The sequence below is a fragment of the Rutidosis leptorrhynchoides genome, chromosome 11 (assembly GCF_046630445.1).
Source record: "Rutidosis leptorrhynchoides isolate AG116_Rl617_1_P2 chromosome 11, CSIRO_AGI_Rlap_v1, whole genome shotgun sequence".
In the NCBI taxonomy this organism is placed as follows: Eukaryota; Viridiplantae; Streptophyta; class Magnoliopsida; order Asterales; family Asteraceae; genus Rutidosis; species Rutidosis leptorrhynchoides.
The window spans coordinates 371560141-371569310 of record NC_092343.1 but is presented as its reverse complement, the minus strand read 5'-3'; positions in this window follow the sequence as shown (position 1 = coordinate 371569310).

The window sequence follows — 9170 nt, the reverse complement described above, 5'->3', positions numbered from 1 at the left end:
TAATTTTAAGAAATTTAGAGAAGAAGTAGAAAAAATTCTAAGTCCTAAAAACTAGAATGGCGAGAAATAAGAGAGAAAAAGAGTGCGCGTCGAAAAGTGTCGAAAAATAAAAAAGACGAAGAGTGGTTTGTAAACACGCGGTTAATCCAACCTTATAACGATCACTATCTTAAAATTAAAGCTACAAATGGAGATCACTAATTGGAATTGTAATTGATACATAGGTAAACGCGTCGAAAAATAAAAATAAGAAAATAGCGCGAAAAATGGCGTCGCAAAATTCTAAAGCACCTAAAACTTAGTCTAAGGAATAAGCACTTAAGGGATTTTACGGCAAAGCCTTAAAATCTAAAAATAAAATAATCTATGGCAAAATACTAAAACTTAACACTAGGTACGAAATAAGGCTAAGAAATTGGGTGATAAGAAATAAAGCTAAGAAATTTAAAGAATGGGAGATAAGTATTCTCGTTTGTCAAATAGGTGAAATTGTGATTAGGACGTGGACCGATACACACCCACTTGTGATACCTTACTCGCCTAATTTACTTCCTTTTACAAATTGCCAACTATTCCTAACCCTACTACTTTAAGTATTAAACTCCTATTATTTTAAACCAATGGGGATTAGGTAGAATTTATCTTGGGGCCGAGGGATGAAGTATGGACGGACAAAAATGATCACAAGTAGATAGTAGGGACGTTCCTTTTGTATATTCTAAAGTAACTTGATGATAATGGTGTAGAAAATATGTTTGTGATGTGGGGATAGAATGATAGTAACCTTAATGATTAAGATGATACTAACGATAATTTTATTAAGATGAAAAAGACTGAATAATTTTATTTCATACTCTTATTAAAATGTAGACCTCTTATTAAAATTCGAAAGGGCAATCACTACTATAATTCGTTACTACACTATGAAGACAAAGCAACTTTATAACTCTTTAAGGATAAAAAGAATGGTTGAAATATAAAAATAAATATATAAATAATGAAACATGTAGATATAACAATAATTGATGTTGTATCTAAAATTCACTCTCGTGATTTTTTTTTTTTTTTTTTTTTAATTTTATAGACAAAAACTTGAAAATATATTATTTTTAGTTTTTAATTTTTAAATTTTTTTATATAAATGAACTATGGTGACCACAACTTATAAAAGGAAACGTACAATATGTATTAAATAATATGTCTTTCTTTTTAGTGAATAGTAAATAGTAAATAATGGTGACCACAACTTTTTAATGGGAAAAAAAATAAAAAAAAAATTAAGAAAACAATGGCTAACAAGTTTGTCATCTTGTTTTCAACTTGGAATCAAGTAGTACTGATTCAGACAAAGAAATATATGGCCTTTAATCTAGATAGCGACAACAAAAAGATTTTATTTTATTTTTTTATTTTTTTATTTTTTTATTTTTTTTATTTTTTTTTTTAGGACAACTAGAGGGAAAGAGTAGTGGTTTTGAGTGGGTGTGTGTGGACCAAGAAGGAAGAAAAGCAAAAAGTATATAATTGTGTGTTTTTTTTTTTTTAACGTTTTTTTTTTTTAACTTACAATGGGGATTATCTTTAAAGTAATTGTTGGTCTAAAAGAAGAAGAAAAAGCACACGTCTCTTTTACTTGTCCATTATTGATCGGCCCTCCAATTTTTTAAATAAATGAATTATGTTATGAAAATAAAGGTATTATAAAAAGCATAAGGTGAAAAGCATAAAGGAATTATGAAAAGCATAATTAACATTTAAATAAAGCATAATTCCTACATAAAATCATAACATATAGTATCGTTAATACTATGTAAGCATACACTTGTACAAGACCCAAGATGCAAGTAGGAATAAACTTTTAACTGTGTTATGGGGAAAAAGGGTGACAACACTTATTATGAATGCCCGTGTAGTTTTTCGTAATTGTCACAATTTAATAACGCATCATAATCATCTTTTTGTCCAACTTGCAATTTAACAAGTCCTTTTAACTCGTGGCTTGTTGGCATACCTGTTTTTTTTTATTATTTTATTAATAAAAATTAAAAATATAGCGTTTTAGCGTTCCCCGGCAGCGGCGCCAAAAATACTTGATGCGCTAGCGGAGGGGTGATAATGCTAAAAACGAACATATATTTCATAGCATTATTCCTCAAGAAAGACAAGCTTTTAATTGCAACTGTTCTATTTACAAGTGATATTCGTTTAAATAATAAAAGGTGAAGACAAAAGACAGATTCGACGAATTGAAGACGCAAACGACCAAAAAGCTCAAAAGTACAAAAGACAATCAAAGAGGTTCCAATTATTGATAAGAAACGTCTCGAAATTACAAGAGTACAAGATTCAAAACGCAAAATACAAAATATAAAATTGTACGCAAGGACGTTCGAAAATCCGAAACCGGGACCAGAGTCAACTCTCAACGCTCGACGCAACGGACTAAAAATTACAAGTTAACTATGTATATAAATATAATATAATATATAATTAATTATATATATATTATATATATATTATAAACCGTCGGTAAACAAAGAGCCAAACTCCTCTGAGCTGTAAAAGCAAACTCCGCGACTCGCGGAGTTTGAAGGCCAAAAAGGCCGCGAGTCGCGGAGACCCCAGTTTTGAAACTCCCTATAAAGCAAACCGAATTCTGATCATTTTCATCCATCTTTTTCTTCTTCTCCTCATACGTAAAATATATATATATATATATATATATATATATATATATATATATATATATATATATATATATATATATATATATATATATATATATATATATATATATAATTTATATTTTAATTTTAATTATAATTCTAATAATAAGGGTATGTTAGCAAATGTGGTAAGGGTGTAAGTCGAAATTCTGTCCGTGTAACGCTACGCTATTTTTAATCATTGTAAGTTATGTTCAACCTTTTTACATTAATGTCTCGTAGCTAAGTTATTATTATGCTTATTTAAAACAAAGTAATCATGATGTTGGGCTAATTACTAAAATTGGGTAATTGGGCTTTGTACCATAATTGGGGTTTGGACAAAAGAACGACACTTGTGGAAATTAGACTATGGGCTATTAATGGGCTTTATATTTGTTTAACTAAATGATAGTTTGTTAATGTTAATATAAAGATTTACAATTGGGCGTCCCTATAAATTACCATATACACTCAATCGGACACGATGGGCGGGGTATTTATATGTACGAATAATCGTTCATTTAACCGGACACGGGAATGGATTAATAGCCACTAGAATAATTAAAACAGGGGTGAAATTATGTACAAAGGACACTTGGTATAATTGATAACAAAATATTAAAACCTTGGGTTACACTCAGTCGACATCCTGGTGTAATTATTAAACAAAGTATTAAAATCTTGTTACAGTTTAAATCCCCAATTAGTTGGAATATTTAACTTCGGGTATAAGGATAATTTGACGAGGACACTCGCACTTTATATTTATGACTGATGGACTGTTATGGACAAAAACCAGACGGACATATTAAATAATCCAGGACAAAGGACAATTAACCCATGGGCATAAAACTAAAATCAACACGTCAAACATCATGATTACGGAAGTTTAAATAAGCATAATTCTTTTATTTCATATTTAATTTCCTTTATTTTATATTTAATTGCACTTCTAATTATCGCATTTTTATTGTTATTGTATTTAATCGCACTTTTAATTATCGTACTTTTTAATTATCGCACTTTATTATTCGCAATTTCATTTATCGTTATTTACTTCATGCTTTAATTTAAGTCTTGTATTTATTTTTAATATTTTACATTTGGTTTTAACTGCGACTAAAGTTTTAAAATCGACAAACCGGTCATTAAACGGTAAAAACCCCCCTTTATAATAATAATATTGTAGTGACCCGAACTTTTCCATGTTTATATATATTAATTGAGATTGATATTTACATGATTAAATGTTTCCAACATGTTAAGCAATTAAACTTGTTAAGACTTGATTAATTGAAATATGTTTCATATAGACAATTGACCACCCAAGTTGATCGGTGATTCACGAACGTTAAAACTTGTAAAAACTATATGATAACATATATATGGATATATATATATAGTTAACATGATACTATGATAAGAAAACATATCATAAAGTATATTAACAATGAACTACATATGTAAAAACAAGACTACTAACTTAATGATTTTTAAACGAGACATATATGTAACGATTATCGTTGTAAAGACATTTAATGTATATATATCATATTAAGAGATATTCATACATGATAATATCATGATAATATAATAATTTAAAATCTCATTTGATATTATAAACATTGGGTTAACAACATTTAACAAGATCGTTAACCTAAAGGTTTCAAAACAACACTTACATGTAACGACTAACGATGACTTAACGACTCAGTTAAAATGTATATACATGTAGTATTTTAATATGTATTTATACACTTTTGAGAGACTTCAATACACTTATCAAAATACTTCTACTTAACAAAAATGCTTACAATTACATCCTCGTTCAGTTTCATCAACAATTCTACTCGTATGCACCCGTATTCGTACTAGTACAATACACAGCTTTTAGATGTATGTACTATTGGTATATACACTCCAATGATCAGCTCTTAGCAGCCCATGTGAGTCACCTAACACATGTGGGAACCATCATTTGGTAACTAGCATGAAATATCTCATAAAATTACAAAAATATGAGTAATCATTCATGACTTATTTACATGAAAACAAAATTACATATCCTTTATATCTAATCCATACACCAACGACCAAAAACACCTACAAACACTTTCATTCTTCAATTTTCTTCATCTAATTGATCTCTCTCAAGTTCTATCTTCAAGTTCTAAGTGTTCTTCATAAATTCCAAAAGTTCTAGTTTCATAAAATCAAGAATACTTTCAAGTTTGCTAGCTCACTTCCAATCTTGTAAGGTGATCATCCAACCTCAAGAAATCTTTGTTTCTTACAGTAGGTTATCATTCTAATACAAGGTAATAATCATATTCAAACTTTGGTTCAATTTCTATAACTATAACAATCTTATTTCAAGTGATGATCTTACTTGAACTTGTTTTCGTGTCATGATTCTACTTCAAGAACTTCGAGCCATCCAAGGATCCATTGAAGCTAGATCCATTTTTTCTCTTTTCCAGTAGGTTTATCCAAGGAAATTAAGGTAGTAATGATGTTCATAACATCATTCGATTCATACATATAAAGCTATCTTATTCGAAGGTTTAAACTTGTAATCACTAGAACATAGTTTAGTTAATTCTAAACTTGTTCGCAAATAAAAGTTAATCCTTCTAACTTGACTTTTAAAATCAACTAAACACATGTTCTATATCTATATGATATTCTAACTTAATGATTTAAAACCTGGAAACACGAAAAACACCGTAAAACCGGATTTACGCCGTCGTAGTAACACCGCGGGCTGTTTTGGGTTAGTTAATTAAAAACTATGATAAACTTTGATTTAAAAGTTGTTATTCTGAGAAAATGATTTTTATTATGAACATGAAACTATATCCAAAAATTATGGTTAAACTCAAAGTGGAAGTATGTTTTCTAAAATGGTCATCTAGACGTCGTTCTTTCGACTGAAATGACTACCTTTGCAAAAACGACTTGTAACTTATTTTTCCGACTATAAACCTATACTTTTTCTGTTTAGATTCATAAAATAGAGTTCAATATGAAATCATAGCAATTTGATTCACTCAAAACGGATTTAAAATGAAGAAGTTATGGGTAAAACAAGATTGGATAATTTTTCTCATTTTAGCTACGTGAAAATTGGTAACAAATCTATTCCAACCATAACTTAATCAACTTGTATTGTATATTATGTAATCTTGAGATACCATAGACACGTATACAATGTTTCGACCTATCATGTCGACACATCTATATATATTTCGGAACAACCATAGACACTCTATATGTGAATGTTGGAGTTAGCTATACAGGGTTGAGGTTGATTCCAAAATATATATAGTTTGAGTTGTGATCAATACTGAGATACGTATACACTGGGTCGTGGATTGATTCAAGATAATATTTATCGATTTATTTCTGTACATCTAACTGTGGACAACTAGTTATAGGTTACTAACGAGGACAGCTGACTTAATAAACTTAAAACATCAAAATATATTAAAAGTGTTGTAAATATATTTTGAACATACTTTAATATATATGTATATATTGTTATAGGTTCGTGAATCAACAGTGGCCAAGTCTTACTTCCCGACGAAGTAAAAATCTGTGAAAGTGAGTTATAGTCCCACTTTTAAAATCTAATATTTTTGGGATGAGAATACATGCAGGTTTTATAAATGATTTACAAAATAGACACAAGTACGTGAAACTACATTCTATGGTTGAATTATCGAAATCGAATATGCCCCTTTTTATTAAGTCTGGTAATCTAAGAATTAGGGAACAGACACCCTAATTGACGCGAATCCTAAAGATAGATCTATTGGGCCTAACAAACCCCATCCAAAGTACCGGATGCTTTAGTACTTCGAAATTTATATCATATCCGAAGGGTGTCCCGGAATGATGGGGATATTCTTATATATGCATCTTGTTATTGTCGGTTACCAGGTGTTCACCATATGAATGATTTTTATCTCTATGTATGGGATGTGTATTGAAATATGAAATCTTGTGGTCTATTGTTACGATTTGATATATATAGGTTAAACCTATAACTCACCAACATTTTTGTTGACGTTTTAAGCATGTTTATTCTCAGGTGATTATTAAGAGCTTCCGCTGTCGCATACTTAAATAAGGACAAGATTTGGAGTCCATGCTTGTATGATATTGTGTAAAAACTGCATTCAAGAAACTTATTTTGTTGTAACATATTTGTATTGTAAACCATTATGTAATGGTCGTGTGTAAACAGGATATTTTAGATTATCATTATTTGATAATTTACTAAAGCTTTTTAAACCTTTATTGATGAAATAAAGGTTATGGTTTGTTTAAAAATGAATGCAGTCTTTGAAAAACGTCTCATATAGAGGTCAAAACCTCGCAACGAAATCAATTAATATGGAACGTTTTTAATCAATAAGAACGGGACATTTCAGTTGGTATCCGAGCGTTGGTCTTAGAGAACCAGAATTTTGCATTAGTGTGTCTTATCGAGTTTGTTAGGATGCATTAGTGAGTCTGGACTTCGACCGTATTTAGTTGAAAAATGATTGCTTAACAAATTTTGTTGGAAACTATATATTTTTAACATGTGAATATTATGTGATATATTAATCTCTTAACGCGTTTGATATTATGTGATAGATGTCTACCTCTAGAACAAGTCCCATTGACTCACCTAATAATAATGAAGAGTCAAATGTAAATTGGAATGATTCGTGGACTGATTCACAAGTTCCCGAAGAGGAACCGAAAGAAGAGTCGGAACCGGAAGAAGAATCGGAACCGGAAGAAGAATCGGAACCGGATGAAGAAATAGAACCGGTGGGGGAAATAATTAAACGGTTAAGTAAAAGAAAATCCTCAACCAACCGACCAAGGTTAATTATGGTCAATGGTGTTTCCGCCAAGGAAGCAAAATATTGGGAGGATTACCAATTCTCCGATGAATCGGATTCCGACGAGAATTCCGATGATGTTATAGAAATTACCCCAACTGAATTTAAAAAGGCAAAAGAAAATAATAAGGGAAAGGGCATAAAAATAGAGAAATCTAATTCCAACCCCGATGAACTTTATATGTATCGTCAACCCCCGAAGTCCTTAAGTTGTAACAATGACCCGGGAACCTCTAAACCACCAGGTTTTTCTAAACCAATGTGGAAAATTACGGCTCGTATTAGGGGAACATCATATATCCCTAGAAACTTGGCAAAACGAACCAAAACCGAAGAAGAAGAAACGAGCGAGTCGGAATAAGATAGTTGTATTCGTGTGGTGTAATATATGTAATATAGTGTGCTTATGCTTTATGATATATGTAAAAATTGCTTGTATTAATAAGTATTTTTTTTTATGAATCTAACTCTTGTCTATTTTACAGTTTAAAAACACAAAATGGATAGACAACCCAATATTTTAAGAGACCTACCCGGAGACATGATTGATGAAATCTTGTCTAGAGTCGGTCAGAATTCCTCGGCACAACTATTTAAGGCGAGTTCAGTTTGTAAGACATTCGAAGAACGTTCCAAGAATGTCTTGGTTTATAAGAGACTTTCATTTGAAAGATGGGGGATATCACATTGGAAACCCATAAGTTACGATGTGTTTACTTTGACGCATATATTGCGGGGAACCCAAATGCTATTTTACGCAACGGGTTAAGAAATTATTTTGACTCAATATATCCGAATATTGGACTTCGTGATTTAGAAAAAGCGGCTAACATGCAACATAAAGAAGCATGTTATGCTTACGGATTAGTAATGTTCGCTTCTCACCAAAGTGAGAACAAGAACATTGGGCTACAACTATTAAACAAAACGTTTCCACAAGTGACGGAGTCGGTAATTGGGGTAAGAAATGAGGTTTTTAGATTATTACGGGACTGTTGGACATTACGTAACCCTCGTCCCTTTGATGACGTTACTACACGCTGTCTTATCAACGGCCATAACGGTTATGTTGCACAAGACCAAGGATGGGAAGTAGTCCTAGTAAAACCAGAATGCATGACTTGTTTCTGGACGTATGAATTACGTGTCTTTATTGCCTTTGCTGAACGACTTGTGTACTAGCTAGAATTGTCTTCACAACTATCTTGTATCAAAGTTATTGTGTGCTATATTTCATGCTTTATGTAAAATAAGCGGTATTGTAAGTTTGTAAAATATTGTATAAAAGTTTGAACGCGAAATATTATTATAATCAGTTTTTCATATAGAATTGTAGTAGTTGAATTGTATATTAGCTACTAAGTATGAACTTAACGGGTAGGTACTACCCGAATTTAAACTTATAAAACGCTAATATGAAGAAAAAGCTTTTATAAATGAGTTCATATTATGCTACGAAATACTATTAACTACTCTTAATATTCTGTATGATTAACTTGTTCCATTTAACTATTTTGAAGGAAATGGCACCGACTACTCGACACACCGTGAATATGAATGAAGA